This window comes from Podarcis filfolensis, assembly GCF_964270895.1.
Source record: "Podarcis filfolensis genome assembly, chromosome: W".
Classification (NCBI taxonomy): Eukaryota; Metazoa; Chordata; class Lepidosauria; order Squamata; family Lacertidae; genus Podarcis; species Podarcis filfolensis.
Window position 1 is genome coordinate 25,393,776 of NC_139619.1, and position 22,183 is coordinate 25,415,958.

At 40.8% G+C, this 22,183-nt stretch overlaps 1 pseudogene across 1 annotated transcript in view; it reads right to left on the reverse strand.

Annotated features, from left to right (window-relative positions):
- LOC310753717 (adhesion G protein-coupled receptor D2-like) overlaps nt 1-22,183 on the reverse strand; it is a 112,160-nt pseudogene that overhangs the window by 74,877 nt on the left and 15,100 nt on the right. Inside the window, exons 2-7 of the transcript in view lie at nt 20,257-20,451; nt 18,491-18,712; nt 10,323-10,961; nt 9,270-9,368; nt 7,418-7,503; nt 389-670 (exon numbers count right to left, since the gene is read on the reverse strand). The product of the transcript in view is annotated as an adhesion G protein-coupled receptor D2-like (transcript). The remainder of the gene's footprint in view (nt 1-388; nt 671-7,417; nt 7,504-9,269; nt 9,369-10,322; nt 10,962-18,490; nt 18,713-20,256; nt 20,452-22,183) is intronic.

Consider the following 22,183-nt stretch of genomic DNA (forward strand, 5'->3'; position numbering starts at 1 on the left):
TATTTCTACCTTTCTGAAAATCTTCCAGCAGAGGCCGGACAACCATCTAGTGTTTCTTTATTTATTGTGTTTCTATCCCACCTCCCCCCGCCCCGCCCAAAAAACCTCCAAGGAGCTCAAGGTATCCCCTCCGTGTTTAATCCCCCAACAACCACCCTGTGAGGTCAGTGGGACTAAGAGGCCTGCATTGCCTTCCAAGGTCACCTCTGTCATCTTCATGGCCCTAGGGTCTCCCATGGGTCCTGGTCTGGCCACATACTCTCAAGGACGGAAAGGGATGGTGGACTATCAGGACTGCTTCAGCTTTCTGGATTTCCTGCCTCAAACATTGGGGCTCACCAGACCCATCCCCCTGCCGCCCCTTACTTCTAGGAAGCCATGATTTTACCGGCTTTATTTCAGACCACTCCTCAGCATTCTGCTCCTCCAGGATTGCCCCGGCAATTGCCACGTAGTGCTGTCCCAGCTGCTCCAGCGTTGCCAGTTCCTCCGGCTTGTTGGCATCCATGTCTGAGACCTCCTTCAGCAGTTGCAAGATGCCCAGTAGAGCAGCTGCATCCAGAGATGTTGGCTCAGCGTCCGTCAGGACCGTCTCCACCACCCCTAGGTAACCAGCGATTACTGAAACGTCCATGCCTCGGACTTCTGCCTGGAAGACACTCTCAGGAATCTGTAGCCAGAAACAAGACCCCCAGGTTAGAGAAGGGGGACTAAATGGGGGCTGGGTGGGTGAAGGGAGTGTGTGCCTCCCCTTTTGGGAAAATCCACCCAGATGTGTGTGATCTGCACAAAGCCGTTTTTGAAGTATTTTTAGTAGCAGTGGTTCCAAAATCTGTTATATGGGAACTTTGGGTTGGGAGCAGCACACAAGCTGAAGGCACTTTAGGAGAAAGTGTTTAGGGAAGCCATAAATCCGGGGGGGGGGGGGGACAGAGGGGCAATGTGGAGAGCTGAGATGAGAAGATGTGCCAATAGATGTCTGTGCCCCACAACCAGACTTTAAGAAGCTTTGACAACCATGGGTCTCCTGAGACAAGACACTTGTCACGTGTTCCCAGAGCTGTGGCTCAGTGGAAGAGCACTGGCATTGAGTGAGGAAGGTTCCAGATTCAATCCCACTCCCCATCGGCAGCTCCAGGTAGAGCTACGAATGGCCCCTGCCAGAAATCATCCAGCTCAGCTAGATGGCTCAGGGGTCTGGAAGCTTCTTACAGAAATTATAGAACTGTGAAGCTGGAAGGGACCCCATGGATTTTCTTTTTTTATATATATATATATATAAATTTTTATTGATTTTCCAACATATATCAAAACACAACACAACTGACAATACACAAACAAACAAACATACAAACACGTATAATTTCATATCCTCTTTTTCTTAAACCTTGTTTCAACGACTTCCCCATGCCTCCCTTTTCTGCATTCCTGTTTTAAATTTTCCCAGCAACTCCTAATTTCAATTACTTATAATTCACTTTCTTTAATCCTTTTTCTCTTACCCAATTATTTATCACTGCAATTCTGTTTTACATTACCCATGACATTTTAACACTCATTAATTTTACAACAGTTCTTAAGATAAACTTTAAATTTCTTCCAATCTTCTCCCACCGTCTCTTTCCCTTGGTCACGGATTCTGCCAGTCATCTCAGCCAGTCCCATGTAGTCTATCACCTTAGTCTGCCATTCTTCCAATGTGGGTAGCTCTTGTGTCTTCCAATACTTTGCTAAGAGTACTCTTGCTGCTGTTGTAGCATACATAAAGAACGTCCTATCTTTCCTTGACACCAATTGGCCTACCATGCCCAGGAGGAAGGCTTCTGGTTTCTTCACGAAAGTGCATTTAAGCACCTTTTTCATTTCATTATAAATCATTTCCCAGAAGACCTTGATCCTTGGGCACGTCCACCAAAGGTGGTAGAAAGTACCTTCAGTTTCCTTACATTTCCAACATTTATTATTGGGCGTATGATAAATTTTTGCAAGCTTGACTGGGGTCATGTACCACCTATAGATCATTTTCATAATGTTCTCTCTTAAGGCATTACATGCCGTAAACTTTATACCGGTAGTCCATAACTGTTCCCAGTCAGCAAACATAATGTCATGACCAATGTCTTGTGCCCATTTAATCATAGCTGATTTAACCGTCTCATCCTGTGTATTCCATTTCAACAGCAAGTTATACATTCTTGACAGATTCTTAGTATTGGGTTCCAATAGCTCTGTTTCTAATTTTGACCTCTCCACCTGGAAGCCAATTTTCCTGTCCTGTTTGAAAACTTCATTTATCTGGTAATAATGAAGCCAGTCTCTTACTTTGGACTTCAATTTCTCATAACTCTGCAATTTCACTTTTCCCTCCTCATGTTCTATAATTTCCCAATATTTTGGCCATTTGGATTCCATATTAAGTTTTTTCACTTCCTTAGCTTCCATTGGTGACAACCACCTAGGGGTTTTGTTTTCCAACAAATCTTTGTACCGAATCCAAACATTATATAATGCTTTCCTAACAATATGGTTTTTGAAACCTTGGTGGGTTTTAACCTTGTCATACCATATATATGCATGCCAGCCAAATCTGTTATTGAACCCTTCCAAATCCAAAATGTCTGTGTTTTCAAGAAGCAGCCAGCTTTTCAGCCAGCAAAAAGCCGCTGATTCATAATACAGCTTTAAGTCCGGCAGGGCAAACCCCCCTCTTTCTTTTGCATCAGTTAGTATCTTAAATTTTATTCTGGGCTTTTTGCCCTGCCAGACAAATCTAGATATGTCTTTTTGCCACCTCTTGAAACAATCCATTTTATCCACAATCTGCAATGTTTGAAACAAAAACAACATTCTCGGCAAGACATTCATCTTAATAACAGCAATTCGGCCTAACAAGGAAAGTCTCAAATTTGACCATATTTCTAGATCTTTCTTAACTTCTGTCCAACATTTCTCATAATTGTCTTTAAATAAGTTCACATTCTTAGATGTCAAATTAATCCCCAGGTATTTCACTTTCTTTGCTACCATTAATCCGGTTTCACTATGAAACCTCTCTCTTTCAGCAACTGTTAAATTTTTCTCCAATACTTTCGTTTTCTGTTTATTCAGCTTAAAACCTGCTACTTGACCAAATACTTGTATTAGCTCTAAAACTCTTTTTGTACTAGTGTCTGGCTCTTGTAAAGTTAATACTAGGTCATCTGCGAACGCTCTCAGTTTATATTGTTTAGCTCCGACCTGAATCCCTTTAACCAGCTGGTCCCCTCTGATCATGTTTAATAAGACCTCCAAGACAGATATAAAAAGTAGTGGGGACATTGGGCACCCCTGTCGTGTCCCTTTTTCAATAGCAAATTCTTCAGTAACCACGTGATTTACAATTAATTTTGCTTTTCGTTCAGAGTAAATTGCACCTATACCATTCTCAAAACCTTGGCCTACCCCCATCCCTTCAAGATTCTTCTTCATAAAACTCCAAGAGATATTGTCAAAGGCTTTCTCCGCGTCCACAAATATTAATACTGCCTTAGTATTAATATTAGCTTCTAATAGTTCCATAATGTCTATTATATTTCTCACATTGTCAGATAAATGTCTTCCTGGAAGAAAGCCAGCCTGATCTTTATGAATCTCTCCCACCAAAACTCTCTTCAATCTTTTTGCCAAAATGTCTGCAAAGATTTTGTAATCCACATTAAGTAGTGATATAGGGCGGTAGTTCTTAATCTGGTTCTTCTCAGTCTCAGATTTTGGTATAAGTGTAATATACGCTTCTTTCCACGATTCGGGTGCCTTCTTCCCCTCTAAAATTTCATTGCAGACTTCCTTCAGCGGTTGTACCAGCCATTCTCTCAATGCTTTGTAGTATCTGGAAGTCAATCCATCTGGTCCTGGAGATTTTCCCAATTGCATATTTTGAATGGCTCCCTCTATTTCTTGCTCAGTTATCTTCTGGTTCAAAATCACTTTACTTTGTTCAGAAATTTTTTGTAATCCATATTTTTTAATAAATTCTTCTATCTCTTTTTCATTCACCGGCCCTTGTGCATAAAGTCTCCTGAAATAACTCTGAAAACAGTTTCTAATCTCATTTGGTTTATAAATGTTCCTTCCTTCAACTTCTAGGCTTGTAACCATATTCAGTTTTTGTCTCTTCTTCAATTGCCATGCCAGAAGTTTCCCACATTTGTCTGCCGATTCAAATGTCTTTTGTCTCATTTGTTTTATTTTCCATTCTATCTCCTGATTCATCAGTTCCATATATTGCCTCTGATAAAACTTAATTTCTCTCAAAATTTCATGTGACTTTGGCTTTGATCTCAGTTTTTTTTCTCCTTCTTTTATCCTTTCCAAGATCTTATCCTTCTTCTCATTCTGTCTCTTCCTTTTTATAGCATTCTGTTGTATTAAGAATCCTCGCATGACGGCTTTACTTGCGTCCCAAATTACTCTTTTCTCCACCTCTGTTCTCAGATTTATCTCAAAATAGTCCTTCACCGCTTTCTGGGCCTTTTTGTACACCTCTTCATCTCTAAATAGGGAGTCATTCATCCTCCATCTGAAGGAGCCAGCTGTTGTTAAGTTCATCTCCATCTTTACAGCATTATGGTCGGAGCAAGTCTTTGGGCAGATTTCCACTTTCTTTATCTTTGGTGCCATCCCACTAGTTACCCATATTTGGTCAATTCTAGTCCAGGTCATTTTTGCTTCAGAGAAGAAAGTTCCCTCCCTCTCAAGAGGGTTCCTTGTTCTCCAAATGTCAATCAGGTTCATATTATCTGTCATTTCAAAAAAAGTATTTGGTAGTCTCCCATCCTTGGAGACTACCTGTCTTTGTGCTTTATCCATGTTTGTAGAGACCACTCCATTCATATCTCCCATCAAAATTACATTGTAATCCAAATAGTCCATTAATGTCTCATGCAATTTCTTAAAGAATTCTGACTTCCCTTCATTTGGTGCGTAAATTCCTATTATCAATAATTTTTCTCCTTGAACTTGAATTTCAATTGCCAAATATCTTCCTTGTTCATCTTTAAAAATTAATTTAGGGGCCAACTTTTCCTTTGCGTAGATCACCACTCCTCTTTTCTTCACTTTGTCTGATGAAATAAATTCCTGTCCTAATCTTTTATTAATAAGTAATTTTCGATGTACTCTGGTCACGTGGGTTTCTTGCAAACAAATCAAGTCCAATTGTTCTTTTTTTAAAATATGAAAAACCTCACGCCTTTTTCTGGGAAGATTTAGTCCATTACAGTTCCAACTTAGAAATTGCAGAGACATCTTGTTATTTACTTAATTGTTCCCCCAACTGCTCCAAGCAGTTCTTCTCCTGTTGGTGTTTTAAGCCCAAAAGATAAATTTGAAATATCTGGTACTTCCTCTAAATTTGTAGGTTCCACCGCTTCCTTCAGAAGGTCCTCCTCGTTCCTTTCCAGAAATTGTTCTTTATCTTGCACTGTTTTTATTTTAATTTTCTTTCCTTTGTAGTTAAAAGACAAGCCTTGTGGAAACTCCCATCTAAATAGTATGTTATGCTTTCTCAGCAGAGTGACCAAGTCCTTGTAATGAGCTCTCACTTCCAAAATATATTTAGGAATGTCTTTGTATATCTGCACATAGGAATCTTCAATCTCCAGAGTTCTTTGAAAATGTAAATTTAGTATTTTATCCCTCTCCTCCTTAGATCTTAAAGTTATCAAACAGTCCCTTGGACTCTTTCTATTTTGTCTCCTGCCCAGTCTAAAGGCGGTTACTATCTTGAATTCCTCCTCTTTCAAATTATCCTGCCAAAATTCCAAAAACTCTTTTGTAAGAAAGTCTATCAAGTTATCCTTTTCACTTTCTGGAATCAATCTCAGTCTCAGATTCCTATCTTTTCTCTGTAGTTCCAATAAAGACAGGGCCGCCTCATGTTCATCCAGCTTTTTGCAGACTGGTACTAACTTTTCCTGTGTAGTTTCTGCAGAAATTTTTGCCTCCTCAGCAATCTTTCGGGTTACAGCATTTTCTTGAATTAATTTATTTATTGTCTCTGTATTTAAATCTAATTTTGTTGACAGTTCTGTCAGCTGTTTGAAGTTCTCTGTACTCTGCTTTGTCAGAGCTTCCAAAGCCTCATTTATTTTGACTAGTGCCTGTGTCACTAGCTCCATAGGTAAAGTTGTAACTACGCCTGCTGCAGCTGAACCTGATATTGAGCCCCTTTTTCTCTGTGCAGCTTTACTTTTGGCTCTTGTTGTTATCTCTTCTGCTGGGCCACTCATGTCCCAAGGTCTTTCCCACGGGAATTACTTTCAAATGGAAAACTCCACCAGCTTGTTCTTTACAGTGTAATTAATAACTGTTTCCCTACAACCCTCTAGAGGGAGCAGTCCAAAGTTTAGAATACAAAGAAACAAGGATTCCCTTCAAAAATAGCAACTAATTTTCCAATATGTTTCCAATAGTAGTACTGTCAATTTGTAACTTTTCCAGAGTCCCAAACTTGTAACAAATAAAGTCCTCACTTTGTAATAAAAAAAAGCAAAGCACCAACTTTGTAGCAAGTCTCTGATGACAGTTCTCAGTCCCGGTGGCTTACTTTCCAGGCAGTCCTTCCCAAGGGTTTAAAACGGTAGAAAACTCCACTTCTATACTTCTTTCATGCAGGTAGTACAAATCAAAATCTCTCCCCCCCCCCCGCTCCTGCCTGCTGAGGGGGAGGTTTAAATCCAGTGTCTGAGTCAGTCAGTTTTAAAGCTGTTTTCTGTCAAATTGCAGCTTTGTATTTCGTTGCTTTAGCTATCATGCAGTCCGGGGAAGGCAGACTTCCTTACTTTTTGCCTTCTCCGTTTTCAGCCAATTTTCGGGTATTCTTTTAAAGTTGTTGTTCAGTCTTACTCACGGATAATCCAATTAGGTTCCAAATGTCAGGAAGGAATCGGCGCTCTCCGTCAATGGTGACGCGGCTTCACTCCACGGGCTGGGTAGCGACTCTCAGCACCGCGCTCACCCGATGCCGCTCCGGAGCCTTTAAAAAGGCTCCTTTGCAGTAAGGGGGGGGCGCTTAAGGTGCCCGCCGAGTCTCCGTGCTCACAGGCTTCCGCGCCTGTGATTTTAGGGGTCCCCGCTTCGCCGTAGCGGTCAGACCCGAACTCGTGGAGCAGTCTCCCTGAGCGGAGCTCAGCGGGAGACCGCCATTAAGCGCTGGCGCTGACCGGAAGTCCGGGACCCCATGGATTTTCAAGTCCAACCCCCTGCAACCTGTACCACCCCAAATTCTCCCAGAAATCAATTTCCCCACAGACTCACCCAGGAAACACTTAGGGGCACTGAGAAAAGGCTCCAGGAGGCCTGGCCAGCAACACAGTGATGCTGGACCACAGGTGGAAGCCCTCAGGAGTCTGGGTTGAAGCCAGTGCTTTAGACTCACCACTGTCGCATTCGCTCATGCATTAACCTGAGCTATGAGCTGTGGGACAGGTTTTGACTGTGTTTTCTTCAACTGCAAATAAATATCTGAGGGGAAAACAACAGACATGCAAATGGAAGGTTGTGGAAGGTGGTTTACAAAGTTAGTACCTTGCCCATTTCATGGAGCCAGGCAAAAACATTCCTCTTCAACTAGGGCTTTGGCTGATTAAGCCATCTACGGCCTTTTAAGTGTGATAGTGGGGGAGGGGTGTTGTTGTTTTGCTATTATGCTATGTAATTTGTGTTTTTATGTTGTATTTTCATGTTGTAAACTGCCCTGTGATCTTCAGGTGCAGGATGGCATATAAATTTTAATAATAATAATAATAATAATAATAATAATAATAATAATAATAATAATAATTTCCACAGCCCTGCAAGGTAGACAAGGTGAAAAGAGAGCAACTGGCCCAAAGTCACCCAGAGCACTTTGTGGTCAAGGGGGGGGGGAGTTGAACTGGTGTCTCTCTAGGCCCCAGTCTGACACTCTGATCACAAATCCAGGCTGATCCAACAACTGGGGATACCAGAAGTACCCTTCTCCCCTGGAAACCAACCCAGTGATGAAGACCTGCTTCAGAGGCACAGTTTCCTTGCTGAACAAGGCATGACAGGGCCTTTCCAGTGCTGGCTCCAAAACCTTGGAACTCTCTTCCAGAGGAAGTGGAATCTGATCCCTCGCTCCCAGCCTTGTGGCACTTTGGCATGAGATTGCGGACTATGAGCATTTAAATAAATAAATATTCTATTATAATTATCAAATAAACATTCCCATTAATAAAAAGTGGCTTGTGTTTTTTTTTGTTTTGTTTTTTTATTGGTTTTAATTCATTTTGCTACATCCAACATTAAAACAAGTGAAGAAATAAACATACATAACACATACATACAAAAAAGGAGTACATAAATAAAAGAAATAATAATAATAAAAAGAACAAAAGAAAAAACATCACCTAACATAAAACACCAACTAACTAACTTACATTAACTAAATAACTAAATAACACACAACATTAATTGACTTCCCTTCATCTCGGTTTCAGAATATATTATATGATTTTTTATCTGCAGTTTCTTTTCCTCAAAAGACTCTTTACGTCACAAGTGTTACGTCACACCTACTGTGATTTTTAGATTTTTTACCTCTTTTTCCACGTATGTCATAAATTTATTCCATTCTTTATTAAACTTTATGTCTTTTGGATTTCTTATTTTCTGTATCATTTTTGCCAGTTCTAAATAATCAAATAGTTTGGTTTGCCATTCGTTTATAGTTGGGATTTTTGATGTCTTCCAATTCTGCGCTATTAGAGTTCTGGCAGCCACTGTCGCATACTGAAAGAGTGTTTGGTCTTCCTTTTTGATTTCCTCCCCAATTATCCCCAGCAGAAAGGCTTCGGGTTTTTTTATAAAGGTATATTTGAGGATTTTTTTTAATTCATTGTAAATAGATTCCCAGAATTTTTTGATAGGCTCACACAACCACCACAGTGGCTTGTGTTTTAATTAACGGGAAGAGGGGGTGAACCACTCTGGTAATTGTAGCTTTGTGAGAGAAATAGGGATCTCTTAACAACTCTCAGAACTCTCAGTGGACTACAGTTCCCATTATTCTTATTTTTTTGGGAGGGAGTGCTTTTAATGTACTGTGCAGATGGGACCATACCGAACAAAATAAGAGTCACACCTGTTGCTCCACCCACTTCCCTCTGACCCACCAATTGCTGGCACAAAGGAATGGGGACCTTGGGCTTAAAATGACAGTTGCCACAGTTTGAGTCTGGAGATAAGGACAGTCAGAACTGCCATACCTTTTTTGTTGTAGCAGACAAAAGGCAGCAGCTGCAGGCAGGGGGCATAAGCAAGGCTTCCCTGGATGACCTGAAACATATGGCATTCCTCCACAGGCCCTGGGAGAGAACAAGAACAAAACCCTCCGTCTACTAGATGTTTTGGGAAATTGTTTGTTTGTTTGTTTGTTTGTTTGTTTGTTTGTTTGTTTGTTTTCTATAGTTTGGGACACCCCTCGAAGCATCATCACCAAATTCGGCAGGGGGTTCCCTGAGGGTGGAGTTGGTAGACTCTTGGATTCTAGGTGCTGTTTTGAATCAAGACGTCAGACCAAAACGCAACTTTGGCATGAGTTTACCCAATTTTGGTGTCATGGGTCCAAAATCACAAATCACGCTATTTTTAGTTTTAAATTTGCAATTTTTTTATTCCCTAAAAACTCCCAGGCAGTGCCAGGCACTCACTGCTACTAGGTCCTTATAAAGCATCTTACTTCCACCCAGCTTTCCTGTTGATGCATTTGCCCCATCTTGCTGCCGCCCCACCCCTCCCCCACTGCCTCCAGGTAAGTGGCATTGACTCAGTCGTCAGGAGTCAGGTCGCAGCCATCGACCCTCCCCGCCATATGGTCCTGCTCCACACAGCTTATTCGAAATACACTCTGCCATTTGTGTACTTGCAGGTAGCTGAGTCACACAACCTGATCGCCATGGACATCTTCAACCCTTGGAGAAAGAAGACCCCGGCAGGTATCTACCTACCTATCTCAACAAGCCCATTTTGCAATGGAGACCCAAGAGAGTTCAAAGCCTTTCCAGCCCAAGATGCCTTCTAAACAAGGAAGGAGAACCTGTGGCCCTTCAGTTGGGACTACAACTCCCATCATCACTGGCCATGTTCTGCAGGCCACAGGGATCCCCACCCCTGTCCTGGGGCAGCTTCCTCCCCTGCCCCCATCCAATATAGGCATATAACCAGTCCACACCAACTGAAAACAGGGACATGCAAATCAACCAGCTCATCACAGACCAGATTCAGACAGCTGGTGCAGTCACAACCCGAGAGTGCTTTACCTGGGCAGGTTAGCTACACTGTGGCCTACTGGATGCTTGCTTCCACCTCGAGGACGTCGCTGCTCCAGGCAAACACGAGGCTCTCTTGAATAGGGATGCAGGAGCGCACTTTCTCCATCTGCTCCCTGCTGAGGACCCTCTGCCAAACATGCAAACCAGTGAGGTTCCCACTGAAGGACTCTTTCTCTTTGAAGGCCCCACCCAGGGAGTCCTGATCTTGCCCGATAATGAACGTCCCATGGCCATCCACGGCATGGGAGGCTGAAAGCCCTGTGGCTGAGGCCTTCTCCTTCCCGTCAGCATAGATGGCCCATGCCCGATTCTGATGCTGCCATGTGACACAGAAGTGGTGCCACTGCCCATCGGCACGAAAAACTGGCAGGCACGGGGAGTGGTGCCCATGGAGGATGATGGCAAACCTGATGAAGCCATCCTCGTCAATGAAGCCACGCAGCTTGAACTCACTGATGAAAGCCGGGACCGCGTAGGAGAAGACAGTGGAGATCTCCACAGCCTCAGGGTCCCACTGGACGTGGGCGCAGGCACTCACAGCAGGCATCTCTGGGAAGTCGGCTAAGACCTTCACAAACTTTGTGTCTGTTTTGTTCTTGAAGACCAGGATTGGTGTGGAGATGTTTCCTGGGGGTGGGGGAGAGAGATGGGGATGTGACCAAGGACCCAACATTTAAAACAGTTCTGGTTGCCTCACATAAAAAAGCACGTTGTAGAGTTGGAAAAAGTTCAGAAAAGGGCAACCCAGGTGTTCTATGGGATGGAGTGATTTCTGTATGAATAAAGGTTGCCATATTTGGGACTTTTTAGTTTTAGAGAAAAAGCAAGGAAGGGTTACATGATAGGATTTTTATAAAAAATTATGCATGGCCAGAAAGTGAGAGAGAAAATTTTATCTCCTCTTATCACACTGGAACTTGTGGTCATCCAGTGAAGCTGAATGGTGGAATATTCAGGACAGATAAAAGGAAAGCCCTTCTTCTTGCAGTGCAGAGAATTAAGCTATGGAACTCTGATGGCCACCAACATGAATCCCTTTAAAAGAGGATTGGACCAATTCCTGGAGGAGGAGGAGGAGGAGGAGGAGGAAGAGGAGGAGAGGGCTGTCAACGGCTACTAGCCAGTATGGCTGTGCTCTGCCCTCCACGCTTGGGGGCAGCCATGCTTCTGAACACCAGTTCCTGGAAACCACAGGGGGGGAGGGAGAGGGCTCTGGTCTCATGTTCTGCTCCCTGGTTTCCCACAGGTGTCTAGGTGCACATGGTACTGTGAGAGCCGGTTGCTGGACCAGGTGGGCCATTGACCTGATCTAGCAGGCTTATCTTAGGTTCTTTTTTTTTTTTAACTTCTTTTTATTGAGTTTCGTATAAGTAACCAAAAAGAAAAAAAAATAACTTCACAATTACAAAACGAAAGAGAAATACAAAACACATATCAAAACATAACATAAGTATTATCTATTTCCGTTACAATTCTTTATCCTCACAATTATCTCTTTGTGTTTCAAGAACTTAAATCATTCTTCTGCGCTCTATTGACCTCCATCCCTCCCGCTTTCAGGCTTCTTAATATACATAATTTATTTTCCCCGCAGCTAATAATTGTTAATGGTTTACACGTCGTAAGGTTTATATCAAATCTGTTATAGTTTTTAGGCTTCTATAATTCCCTTCAATGTATATCATAAATTTTTTCCAATCATTAATAAACTTTGTATTTTTTTGGTTTCTGATTTTTTGAGTCATTTCTGCAAGTTCAACAAATTCAAATAATTTTGTTTGCCACTCTCTAATTGATGGGGTATCTTGATTTTTCCAATTTTGGGCAATTAATAGTCTGGCGGCTGCTGTGGCATACTGAAATAATGTCTTGTCTTCGTTTTTAACTTCATCCCCAACTATCCCTAGTAGGAATGCTTCCGGTCTTTTAGGGAATGTATATTTAAATATTTTTTTTAACTCATTATAAATATATTCCCAATATTTCTTCATTTTTTCGCAAGTCCACCACATGTGGAAAAAATTACCTTCTTTAACCTTGCACTTCCAGCAATTCTTATTCCCAGTTTTGTACATTTTCCCCAGCTTTGCTGGGGTGATGTACCACCTGTACATCATCTTTTCTAAATTTTCCCTGAGTGTTACACAAGCTGTAAATTTCATTCCACTAGTCCATAATTTCTGCCATTTGTCATACTCTATATTATACCCCAGATCCATTGCCCATCTCGTCATTACCCCCTTTATTTCCTCATTTTTGGTGTCCCACTCTAATAATATGTTATACATTTTGGATAGTAATTTGGATTTACCTTCAATAATCTCTATCTGAAACTTAGATTTCTTTTCATTCATTCCTACTTTTTTATCATCTCTCCATACTGCATTTATTTGATGGAATTGTAACCAGCCCGTTAATTTGTCTTTCAACTCCTCGTAAGGTCTCATCCTCCAACCATTTTCTGATCCTATCAGTAAATCCTCATAAGTCAGCCTTTCTCCCTCCATATTTGCCTTTTTAATTATTAGAATATCCATTGGTGATAACCACCAGGGCGTCTTCCATTCCAGGAGTTTTTTATTTCTTTCCCACACTTCGAGTAGGGGTCCTCTGAAAATATGATTTGAGAATCCTTTATGTATCTTCTCTTTATTCTGCCATAAATAGGCATGCCAGCCGAACCTGTTGTCGAACCCCTCTAGGTCCAACAGGTCGGTATTTTCTAGGTTAATCCAGTCTTTAATCCAGCAAAGGCTGGCAGCCTCAAAATATAACTTCAGGTTAGGTACTGAGAAGCCCCCTCTTTCTTTTCGATCTGTAAGGATTTTGAATCTAATTCTTGGCCTTTTGCCCTGCCATATGAATTTCGACAGGGTTCTTTGCCAATCTGTGAATATTTTAGATCCTCTAATCACTGGGATGTTCTGAAACAAAAAAAGCATTCTCGGGAGTAGATTCATTTTTATCGCCGCCATTCTTCCCCTCCACGAAAGTTTCACTCTATTCCACATATCTATTTCTTTCTTAATCTCCTTCCATGTTGTAAGGTAATTATCTTGAATTAAATTTATATTTTTTGTGGTTAACCAGATACCCAAATATTTTATTTTTTTTACCACCTTAATTCCGTGCTGTTCCTCCAATTTTTCACTTTCTTTTTTCCCCAAATTTTTAATCAGCATTTTTGTCTTTAATTTATTTAATTTGAACCCTGATAGTTTACCGAAATCTTCTAGCATTTCCAAGGCCCTGCCAACGCTTTTTTGCGGATTTTCCATAGATAACATTAGGTCATCCGCGTATGCTTTTAATTTGAATTCCTTTATTCCTATTTTGATCCCTCGGATCTCAGATGCTGCTCTCATTTTATTTAGAATTATCTCCAGTGCCATGATGAATAAGAGAGGGGATAGAGGGCACCCCTGTCTTGTCCCTTTTTCAATTTTAAAGGAATTTGTTAAGTTGTTATTTATGATCAATTTTGCATCTTGATTTGAGTATATTGCCTTTATTCCGTTCATAAACTCGCCCTCTAACCCTGCTCTTTCCATGCTCTTCAATAGGAACTTCCAGGAGACATTATCAAATGCCTTTTCTGCGTCTATAAAAATTAATGCCGCAGGTATTTCGTTCTTACACTCCAAATATTCTATAATGTTTATGGTATGCCTTACATTGTCTTTGAGGAACCTATTTGGAAGGAATCCTGCTTGATCCTTATGTATTATATTTACTAGGCATTTTTTAAGTCTACTTGCCATCACTTCCGCGAAAATTTTATAATCGTTATTTAAAAGTGATATGGGTCTATAATTTTTAATGTTCAATTTGTCCGAATCTGGTTTCGGGATCATCGTAATATGAGCCTCCCTCCATGTCTCTGGTATTCTTCCTCCTCTCAGTATACCGTTCATGATGTTACATAGCACTGGTGTTAATTGGTTTTCGAATACTTTGTAATATTTAGCTGACAATCCATCTGGTCCTGGGGCTTTCCCTATTTTCATTTTCTTTATCGCATTTTGGATCTCTTCTGCTTTTATAGGATTGTTAAGTTGGGTTCTTTCTTCCTCTGTTATGGTTCTCCCGTTATATTCTTCTAGGTATTTCTCTATTTGGGTTATGTCTTCTTTCTCTTTTTTGTACAACTTCTCATAAAATTTGAGGAAATTCTCCTTTATTTCTTTTGGGTCTTCTATCAGTTGTTCCTCTATTTTTATTTTGTTTATCACATTTTGTCTTTGTCTTTTTCGTAATTGCCAAGCTAATAATTTACCCGTTTTGTTAGCTGACTCAAAGTATTTTTGTTTCATTAGTTTAATTTTCCATTCAGTCTCTTGACTTATTAACATTGAGTATTGAGATTGTAACACCTTTCTTATTTGGATATTTTGTTCATCTTTCGGGTTTGTTGTTAATTTTCTCTCACACTCTCTTATCTGAATTAGAATTTCCTCTTTCTTCTGTTCTCTTACTTTCCTCCTATAACTATTTTGTTGAATAAAAAACCCTCTTAAAACAGCCTTACTGGCGTCCCAAACTATATCCAGACTTATTTCCGTATTGAGGTTCAAATCGAAATAATTTTTTAGAGTGGTTTTGGCTTTCCCGACCACTTCATCATTTTCCAATAGATGTTCGTTCAATCTCCATCTAAATCCGCCTTGTGGTTTACCTTTTATTTCCAAAACTACCGAATTGTGATCTGAAAGAGTTCTAGGTTGAATTTCACACTTTATAGTTCTTAAAGTAAATTCCCTTGAGACCCAGATTTGGTCAATTCTGCCCCAGCTCTTGTGTGGCTCTGAGAAGAAGGTGAATTGTTTCTCTAATACATGTTTATATCTCCAAATGTCTATTAAATCTAAACTTTCTTCCAACTTATTAAAGGATCCTGGCAGTTTCCCTTGATTATTTTTCCCCCTTTCTGATTGTCTGTCCAATTCTGGTGTCGGTACTCCATTAAAGTCTCCTAGTAGAATTGTCTTATTACATTCTACCTCTAATAAGATTTGTTCCAGTTTTTTAAAGAATTCCGATTTATTCAAATTTGGGGCGTATATATTTATCACATTGATTTTCTCCCCCTGGAAATTGATTTGTACACCTAAAACCCTTCCTTCTTCGTCTTTACAGATCATTTTGGGTTCCCATTTTTCTTTCACGTAAATCACTACCCCTCTTTTCTTTTCAGTTGTACAATTTGTGAATTCCACCCCCAACTTTTTATGCGCCAAAATATGTTTGTGCTTTTTAATTACGTGTGTCTCCTGTAAACAAATTAGATCTAAGTTCTTTCTTTTCAACACATTTACTATTTTATTCCTTTTAGTTTTTTCGTTCAAACCATTGACGTTCCATGACAAAACTTTCAGATTCATCGTATTGACTATTTTTCCGTTTACCAACAGCTAATATTTTAAATTCGAGTGGTTTTATTCTCCCTGTTCACCTCTCCCTCCTCTTCTTCCTCCTCCTCTGCAATCTCCTCCTCCTCTTCTTCCTCTACTTCTTCTTCTCTAGCTTTGTCCTCTTTGTCTTTCCACGGTTCGTATTTTTTTCTCCTCTGCTCTAGACCACCATTTTTCCCTTCATATCTCTCCTCTACTCTTCCTAAATCTTTTTCATATCTGCGTAGGAATTTCTTCACTTCTTGAGTCTCAACAATTCTAAACCTTTTATCTTTGTAAAAAAAGGAGATCCCTTCCGGGAACTCCCATCTATATTGTATGTTATTCTTTTTTAGGACACTTGCCAGCTGTTTATAACCTTCTCTTTTGCGCAGGAGTCTAGTTGGTATCTCTTTAAAGATGATGATCGGTCTGCCATCAATAATTAATCTTTTTTGATAGCTTGTTTTCAATATCACATTTTTCATCTCTATCGAGCTAAAAATAACTAAGCAATCTCCTGCGACTTTTTTTGATTTTACTTGTTTAGTCTTTGATTTAATTCTGAAGGCGTTTTCTATCGTATATGCAACCTCTTCTTCTTTCAGCTCCAGCCAATTGGCTAGTTCCTTAATCATCTTTTCTTTGATATTTTCATTTGTTTCTTCTCCTATTCCCCTAAATTTCAGATTTAACTGCTTTTGTTTCATTTCAATCATCGCTAAGTTGTCCAGAACTTGGTCTTGATTTTTATTCAGTTCTCCTATCTCATCTTTTAACCTATCTGTCTCCTTTCTATGTTCTTTCATTTCTTTCTGCATTTTTTTATTTGCTTCTTCCAAAGATTTTGACCGACCTGTCAGATCCTTTATTTTATTTGACAATTCTCCTATTGCACCTTCTATTTTTTTATCTAATAACTCATGCATTTCTTCTAATTTTTTCCCCATAAGTATTTCATTCTGTCTGAACTCTTCTTTTATTTTTAGCCACAAAATATCTAAGTCTTTGATCTCTTCTTGTCGGGATATTTTCCTTTCTGATGGTGTCCCTCCTATCTTTTTCCCATTTTTCCCCGACATTTTGTCCTTTTCTGGTGTTAAGTTAAGACTCTTGTAATATCTTTCCTCTCCCCTAGGGGGCGCACAGTCTAAGCTCTATCCTGCTAGGTTTCTGACGCTAAGTTCACAAACGCTTTAGAATTCTCAGGTTTCTCAAAGAGGTATATGGGAACTGAGTGTGTTTCAAATTATTCTCAGTCCCTTTGGTTTCCAACCAGTACGTTAATGCTGCCAAGTTGGTTTCAATAATTTCCAGCTTCAATTCTAAGATCTAAGATCTCAAAAACCTTAATGCAAATTATTCTAATTTCTAAGTTGTTTCAATAGTATTTCAGTAAAACTATTTCAGTATTATTTCAAATTAGATTATACTAGCCAAAAAAAAATAAAAATAAAAAAACAGTAAAAAAAAAAACAACAACAAAAAAGGGAAGGAGAGACAAATCCTAACAGACAGAACTTTAAACAAAATAAATTTAACAAATATCTAACTTTATCTTATATAAGGGCTCCTTTTCTTCCCTTCTAATTATGTTACAGCCACTTGGTCAGCTTAATCCAATTTCAAAATTTCACCCAAAAAAATATCAATGTTAGAAAGTAAGTCACCGCAGATGAGTCTCTTTCCAAAATCTGTATTCTTCAGCCACTTGCTGGCTTAATCCAATATTTGGTTACGATTGGGAGGAGGGGTCCAGAAATTTATACCCCCAAAAGTCAGGTCCGAAACCATAAGGTGAGAGTAGTTGAGTCCTCCAGTAATTTTAAGTATGTTCCTCTTTTAGGTTCAGTTGCACTTTAGTCTCCAAAGCAAACACCCAAACCAACAGAGAAAGTCAAGAAAACCAAGTTCAAGATCTTTAAAGGTCCGATGTATTCAAATTTTAAACCAGTCTTTCAGCGAAGAGGAGTAGGCGTGAAAACAAAGTTTGGGATCAGTTCATGCCCAGTTTCTCCAAAATGCAAAGAAGAGAGAAGCCAGGAAGAGGAGAAGAGAAAGGGGTTAAAACTCCAAAGTCTTTAAGGGGGGGAGGTTAGTATCTCCAGTTGGGGTTTAGCCAAATGCTCAAAATTTCAACCTTCCCTCTGAGAAGGGCAGGTAGGTGAAAGTTATTATTTATTTGTTTGAAAGCTTTTATTATATTTCGTCTTTTTTTTCCCCCCTTTCCTCACCTTCCCCTTATGCTGCAATGTTGTTATTTAATACTTCGGGGTAATTATCCCTCTATCCTACTCAGTCTTTTTTAGTCCCTTATTTTTGGAGTCATTTCCCCCAGAGAGAATACAAAGTTTCTTGAGGTCTATTTAGTTGCTTAGTTGTTACTTATCTTTCCTTCGCCTCACCAACAAAGTTGCTGAGGGCTTTCACTTTTCTGTTCTCTATAGCAGATGATTAGTCATTTCCTTTCTTTACTCTTGCGACTATGTTTCCTGCGCCATTTTGCTCTGGAAGAACAAGTCGGGTTCCTCAGTTAAAGCTTTTTATATCCAGAAGCCCTCTTATTGCTAGCTTAAAGTTTTTAATACGTCGTTTTTGCCATAATCTTGAGGGTTCTGTTCTTAAAGTTGCGGAGATTTGTCGCTTTTCCAGTAGGAGCTAGAGGCATCGCTACACGGGGTCCGCAGAGCTTACCGTTCGCGTTTCTCAGTCCCGTCGCTTTCAAGACTTATCTTAGGTTCAATAGTGCAGCATATCTCTACTCACGCCTCTGCTTCGGCTTCTGCAGGAACACCTCCTGGTCATCCATCCAGACTGTGCTCTGGACTTGGTAGGACTGCAGCTTTTCCCCAAGAGATGCCAGCTCAGATGGCAACCGAGCGAAGCGCTGCTGGCAGTACCCGTCTGCATGCCACCAGTCCTGGAGGATGGGCATGAATTCATACATGTCTCCCAGCATCTCTATGATCAGGGGGACGGAGCCAGGATCTGTAGGGGAACCACATGGAGGGAAAGATAAAGTAGCTGCTGTGATTCCTGCATTGCAAGGGGTTGGACTAAATGACCCTCCAGGTCCCTTCTGATTCTATGATTCTGGGATGGAAGTGAGTTCAACTTCCTCTGCCAAGAAGTCCCTTGGCTGGCATCATTTTATCATTCATTTTATCCAAAGTGCTTTTACCCTGCTGTTCAGCTGAAAACACTTCCAGAGTGGCCAACAAATCAAGGAAAAGAAACAATACAGCCCCTGCCCTCGGATGTATGTGACACAAAAGGAAAAAAGGGTGAGAAGGGATGATGAAAACTCAAACTCCAAATTCTTAATGTAATATAAGGACCCACTTGGATGGAAATGGACTTCTCACAGTTAAAAACAAACCAAAGCGGGCTTTGGTAGCCCCTGAGAAATAACCTGGAAGTGAGTTTTACATGGCATACAAGATGGCCTACGATGGGGAGAGGCATGAAGCCCACCAACTCCTTGAAGGGGACAGAGTAAAATGCTCCACTTGCTCATCTCCAGTTTACAATGCTGTACCCTCCTTGTTTAGTGGGGCTGAAGTCTGCACCCAGCACCCATGCCAGAATCCTGGAGGGGAACCCCACTGAGGGCAACCTGTGGTCTGCTACACTCAGGTGACTGAGTCTGGGAAGCTGCATTTAAATCCCCCACAATGCCCTGGGGCCATGCTGGCTGGGGCTGATGGAAGCTGCAGTCCCCAAAACACCCGAAGGGTACCTCAGGATTCGTGGGAGATTAAATGGCAGGTGACTGCCTTGAACCCGGACTTGGTTTTGCCTCTCATTGATGGCACTATCCAGCTCAGGGAGGATGTTTCTCCTCTGCCCTGTCCTGCAGCTGGCATTGCAGGGAGCCAGAGTAGGTGACCCTTTGGGTCCCTTACAGATTGACAACTATGCGTCTATTATTTGTGGCAAAAGGAACATCTGACTTTCCTGCAGTGCATAGGCAATGGGGATTCCAGGCCAAAATATTATATATAAAAATTTAAATGCAATAGTCATTTTTTTGCCATAGCAATTTGAAGTGATTTACCAGAAAAAAATACCTACCTACGTACATAAAAACAGAGTGAGGGATACATTAAAACATCGCACCCATTCTAAATGTTCATAGATAGTGTTTTTGTCCAGCACCAAAGATATGAAATGAAGGCACCAGGTGAGCTCCCCCAGGAAGAGCATTCCACCAACAGGGAGCCACCACCAAAAATGCCCTGTTCTCCTGTTGCCACCCTCCAGAGCTCCCGTGGAGGTGGCACCTGGAGAAAGGCCTCAGGTGTCCATCCCAAGGTCTGGGTCAGCTCATATGGGGAGAGGCAGCCCTTGAGGTATTGTGGTCCTGAGCTGGTCCTACAGGTCAAGCCCAGACCTTTGATTTGGGCCCTGGAAATTAACTGGTAGGTTGGGCCAGAATTGGTGTCACGTGCTCAGATTGCCTTGCCCCAGTGAGGAACTTGGATGCTGACTTCTGCAAATAAACGCACAGAAGCACAACTCAGGATACTCACCCCTTGCAGTACGGTTTTCAGCCGGTATGGCAAACGCTAGTGTGCTTCTCGGGAAAATGCCAACCTGTGAAGGAAACTCAGCTGCTGTGTTTTGGAGCACGCCTCTCCCAGGTAAGATCAGTACCACCCCCTCCCCCTTGCAAAAGAGACATTTGTGGAGACTTTTCCCCATCCTCTCAGTCATCAGCCAGCAATCTGCATGACAAAGGAATGGGTGAATAGCAGTGGCAATTCATTCATTCATTCATTCACTTACTTACTTACTGCATGTTTGTACCACTTTTTCCTCCAAGGAGCTCAAGGTAATGTATATTACCCAACACTCCTCAGTTCATCTCCACAACAACCCTGTGAGGCAGGTTAGACTGAGAGGCAGTGACTGGCCCAAGGTCCCCAAGTGAGCTGCATGGCGGAGCAGGGGGATTCAAACCTTGGTCTCCCAGGTGATAGTACAAGACTCTAACCATTACAGTGCACTACCTTATTTGGGATGGGTAGGAGATTAGCCCTCATCAATATGGGCAATAAAAGTGCTGAAGGAAATGCTTTGAATAAAGTGCCTCTGAGCAAAGTGTCCTTCAGTGGCTTCTAGGTCAATTATCACCAACCTGCTACTGTAAAAGGTTAAAGGTGTGCCAGCTGAACATATATTTAAGCCTTAATTGTCACTGACTAATCCTTGCCATTCTGCTCCCACCATACCGTTTCCCCCAACTAAGATTTCAATTCCGGCACCTGGCAGAGTGAGCTTGAGTCGCAGCAATAAATTTATTGGCCTTTAAGGTTCCACAAGACTTTCTTTTTTTTTTTAATAAATGTTTATTAAAATTTTCCATCTTAGTAAAAAAATCAAAAGAAAAAAAGAAAGAACAAAAAAAAATAAAAAACACATAAAGTTTACAATCCGTATTTTCAATGACATATTTCCCTGACTTCCCCACACCTCCCCTTCTTATATTCCAATTCAAATTGTTAGTTCAACAAGTTCTTATCCCCAATTTTTAACCTTTTTATATTTAGTTCATTTTAAAGAAAAAACCAATTTTCACTTATAAACATCCATATTTATACATCAGTACTCATTCTTAAAACCTTTTTCTAAAGTCGACCCAAATTCCCTTCCACGAATTCCCCAATTTTCTTACTAATAACAAAACAAAATAAAAAAAACAGATTATAATTATACACCCTTTGGATTCCCAAACCCCACCACCCCCTTTCCCGGTTTCGATCCCCAACAGACGTCCATCAGTCTTAATCTACTATCAGCCTGGAGACCTCACATCCGAGGCTCTTAATTCTCTCTCAATTCCTCTCTGCCGGTTTTTTTGATAGTCTTTAGTATTAAACACCAGATCTCGGAGAAGCTCTGTCCCCATAAGGTCCATGTTTCTTCCAGCCAGACCTCCATACTTAAAAGTGGAGCCCGAATCTTGTTTCTTACTCCTTTTAAGTCCAATTGTCCCGAAAGCTCCGACTTCCACCTTAGTCAAATTTGTAATCCATAAGTCTTCAGATCTCCACATAAGGAGATCTCTCCATTCTTCAATCTCCAATTCAAACCAGATTTTCATCATCCAGTACTTATTTTCCTTTGTGACCATCATGTCAGGCCTCTGGCTCGATTTCTTATTTTCCTTTGTAACCATCATGTCAGGCCTCTGGCTCTCCTTTGTCATCTGCAAAATTACAGCTCCTCCTTCCTTTTCTTCAGAAACAACATATGTCTCCTTCTCCGCACTCTCAAAACTCTCAGGTTTCTCTTTTTGTCCAGCTGCATGGGCTTCCTGAGTCAAATCCTTATCAAATTCAATGATATTATTTACTGTTAAGTTCAGAGTTGCAACATTTGTAGCCAAAACAGCCATTTGGCCTTGTAACTTTCCCAAGAGAACAAAGGCTCTGTCCAACCCAGCTTGAATTTTCC